This window comes from Polyergus mexicanus, unplaced genomic scaffold, assembly GCF_030449975.1.
Source record: "Polyergus mexicanus isolate NDT 795.1 unplaced genomic scaffold, iyPolMexi1.0 SCAF_2, whole genome shotgun sequence".
Lineage (NCBI taxonomy): Eukaryota > Metazoa > Arthropoda > Insecta > Hymenoptera > Formicidae > Polyergus > Polyergus mexicanus.
Window position 1 is genome coordinate 7,970,642 of NW_027223322.1, and position 4,478 is coordinate 7,975,119.

The following is a 4,478-nucleotide window of genomic DNA, read 5'->3' on the forward strand; positions in this document are numbered from 1 at the left end:
CATTAATTATTATCACAATTTTTTATCTAATCTACTTTTACATCTTTAATAGCATGCGATTTATGCAATTTGAATGGGAAAGTAAAAAGTACCGATCTCTCGTAGTTTTGCCAAATCGTATGCTAAAATGGCTAATGAATATTGTAAAAAGAGCCATCAAATATACAACATACAACCTACAAATACGCGTATAAAATTATTATAAAATTCTGATACAGATTTAAAAAAATGATTTCTGCCGGACCCGTGCAGCGCCAACGCAAAAACATAATATTTGCAGAAATTACGGTTCCATGTTCAAATCCACTTTAGTCTATCTTTATGCGTCTATGTCGAATCAATATTACGCATACATATTTACGAGCGAATTCACCTCGAAACCACCAATAAGCCGCCGGCCTCATATACATATCCCGGCGCAATCGTTACCCCCGTGTCCCAGGTTTTGATTTTCGTTCTTTGTTCATTTATTTGTTTTTCCCTTTTTACTGAAAAATCTGTCGATTTACGAGGGCCGGCGTGTTTCCATCGCGTCGACATTACCGGGCGCGCGTATCTGGTTACGCGCTTTCATTCGTTTATTTATCGCATGGAAATTTTGCTGATTAGTATCGTGCGGACTGCACTAATGCGTTGTCTCGTAATTCATCGATTTTAACGGAGCTGCCGGTCCATTGAATCCGCTGCTCGCCTGCTTACATTGCCCGCGCATCGTGACGAGCTCGCAAAAAACTTGGGCAGAAAAACCAGATTCTCTCGAATATATTATATTATGGATTTATTATTTTAAATCATTATATCATGTCATATCTCACATACACATATCAACGATAACGTTAAGAGTATAACATTGAAATAATGGCTAAATGACGCTTTTCAATGTGATAAATTCAATAAAATTACTTAATTATCGTTGATGGATTTTGGATTTTTATATTATTTATCGAGATTTTTTCAATTCAATCTTCTCCATTAATTTATATAATTTTAACACAATTCTATAACAGCCATTTAATTATTATATACGTTTAATTGTTTAAATCGTCTCATTCGCGATTTTCAAGTCAGTTACGACAAACATTAACGTTATCCGTCAACTATAAATAATGGTTAGCCAATCTTCATTTTTTCAAGCGCTACTTATCCTCTTTCATAATCTCAGGCTTGATCTCTGAAAAATCTATTATATCCTGATACCTTCTCGAGATTCTACGCTCGCCCATTTCGTCTATTTGGCCAGCGCGTTCATTATTTCAAAGGCTTTCTTGCGACGACGGCGCCAGGCGTCGGTGTACCGCGATACTTTACGACGCGGAATTATCCTTCGACGTCGTTGTCTTCGTCACGATCGCCCGCAAAATTCTCCAGTGCCGGTGGAGATAGCGCCGGTGGACGGATCCCCGCGGGATGAAAATGGACAAAGTTTCCCTCGCACGACAACCGGGATGAAGCCCTGACTCGACTCCAGTCGACTTGGATCGACTCGAGTCACTCTGTCTCTTTCCTTCCTTCACTCTACCACGGATCTTCCTCCCACTCCCCTCACGGCTCTTCCGTCCTTTGCACGGAACCCAACTCGACCATCGTTGCAGTTCGGCTCGCATAAACTCGCGGCGATACACTTGGCGCTCGTCCTGAAACGCGAGAGTCGCCTTGTTGGGCGCCACGAGAGATAAAGTTACCTTTCTCTCTCTCTCTCTCTCTCTCCCTTTCCTACGCTGCTGCCTCATTCAACGTCTCGACGGCGTTCCTCCTCCTCTCATCCGGTCCGATTCCAGCGCGCACATTAGGCTTGGGTAAAGGATAGAACGTATCTCGTACAGAGAGAATACCTATACACGCAGAGAAAGAGAATACGTTACCTATACGCGCAGAGAAAAAGAGAGGGTTATAGGGAGCAGTTCTATAAAGTGCTGTTGGGTGGCGGCGTGCCGGCAGCCCCCCCTGGTCGCTACCGAAGGGAAGAGGATCGGTAGCGGCAGCGATGGTGGCGGCGGGGGGTAGGATTGTACGAACGAGCGGTTCGTGGATAGCGAGGCTGTAGGTTGGCCCGGCATCGAGCCGGAGATTGGATCCCGGAAATGAGACAAACCGATGGAACCTCTCTCTCCCCGCCGAATCCGTCGGATGGGGTGGGTGAGGGAGGGAAGGAGGGAGGGATGGTGGAAATACGCTACGCTCTCCTCGATAGTCGCCGTTATCCCGCGATGTATCTACCCTATCAGCGCTGCCGCCGCCACCGCTGTCGCGCGCTTCCTTGTGTATCTCGTACCCGGATGACTTTGTCGCCGAAATTATGAGATTGATCCGGAGTCGCGCGACGCGCCTTGTCCTGGGCGGTATGTCGCGAACGGGGACCACGATCGGCTGTTCGTTCCATTTCCGGTATTTTGTAAAATATAGCGTAAAATCCGATTCTCTCGCGAGAGCGTAATGCATTCTCGTGGTGATACATTTCCTGGGAGTAATGCATGTAATGTTATTTCCCTTTAATTTATTTTTATACACACTCGAGACATTAAATTAATATTATTCGCCAATTGTTATCGATGTGTTCATCTTAATAGCTCCCGTAATCTGAAAATAGAATCGATCAATGCAGTCTACGCCGGTAAAGGTGTTATATATTGCCGACGAGGAACTGCGAATTCACTAGTGGATCCTGAGAGGATGCCTATTGCCGTTTACCGATTTTGGAAAGCTTCCAATTCGGCAAATCATTTCCAGGATATCGTACGCTGGCCAGGAAAGAGCATTTATGTCTTAACAAGAGTCCAACTTCGCGGCCAAAACTATTCGCATGCATGTAATTCGAAAGTACAGTAAGAGGCGATATTCTTTAAAGTTTTTCGAAAAAGACAAGCATGCCGCGGGATGTAACAGGTGTTGCGTTACATGGGTATAAATCGAGATTACCATGCCGAGTAATTTTTTAACGTTTTAAATACGTTCTTCTCATAGATGATATATTCTTCCACATTCCGTTATCGATTCTAAAATAATATAATAACTATTGAGCACATAATAATTGTACCTTTGGCGAAACCGGTTATAGCGTCATTATGGTTCTCCGATTCAGTCAGAGCGCTACTGGAATTGATTAGTTAATTAAATAACGATGAACAATTGTTCCTTCTAATTAATTAGATTAATTAGCAAATTCAACATTTCGCGCAAAGTTAATACATAGGTGCATTGAACCTGTGTACTACTCTCTATAATTTAGAAACTTGTATCCTATCTTCCATAAATAAATATATCTATATAAAATATGTATATATATATATATATAAATTTTCTTATAAGCAGTGGTATCAACGCAGAGTACTCTGTTATGATAAAATAAATGTAAACAAACATTACATTCGTATTTAATAGTAACCACATTTATTGCCAATTGATTTATATTCTTTTATTAAATTTCAGCCTGTATGTATGTTTATGAAATCTAATCGTTGTATCAGTAACCAGAAAAAATTAAAAATGCATATTTTTTATTATGTCAGATGATTAGATCTAAGCCTTATCCGAGATCACAGAAAATAAATGCAAACCTGAATAAATATTACTGTTTAATTACTTTATGAAATTATTTTTTTTCGTAGCTGAAAGGAACAGCAGTTCGCGTACATATATAGGGTGTTAAAAAAGTTCAATATTTATATGATAGATAGGACGTGAGAAGAAGATAATATGTGTAAATCTTTATTTTGATATTTACGAAAGGTGTTTCACATGTCCTTCTTCCATTTCTATTGTATATAGTAAAGATGCTTAGCATCTTCTTCTAACAGAATCATCAAATCGCAAAGATCCGCAATCGCCGGTTGATGACAACTGATTGATCGCCGGTGAAATTTTCTATTATGAAGTATGTATGGAAATTGAACGAGGACATTCAAAAAATTGTTTATAAACGCTGAGGTAAACATCGCATGCGATACGTAAAAGCTAGTAAGTCAGTCATGATGCTAACATACAAAAATGTTTATATCTGAGAAATGAATTGAGCTTTCGACCTATGTTTACTAAGATTTTTTTTACTTAGTATGGTGTGTTCTATCTATTATATAAATATTGAATGATTTTTTTTTTATATACTCTGTATATACTCGCTAAAAGATGTAATTTCTGGAAAAGATTCTGGCGGCGAGTAGCAACGCGCAGAAGTTGGGCTCGCGGCTTGATCACAGCAGTAGACAAGGAAGGATAGATCAATAGGTGGGATGTAGAAAATATGATGGATCCGGACGCGTCGTCGTCTTTCCGTCCCGTGGCGATCATCCGTCAAGCCTTTGAAACTTGACGGAAGTCCCCTGCCCAAGCGAGGCAGCGGCGTGTGCGTGTGCGTGGGGGTGTAGGTGCGGGGATGCGCGCACGCCTGACCCGTTCGAGTGGCTGGAAGTGCGCTCTCGCTCTCTCTTATTCGTCCTCGTTGTGTGCGACGACGACCGCGTTACGCGCGCACTGACTGCACG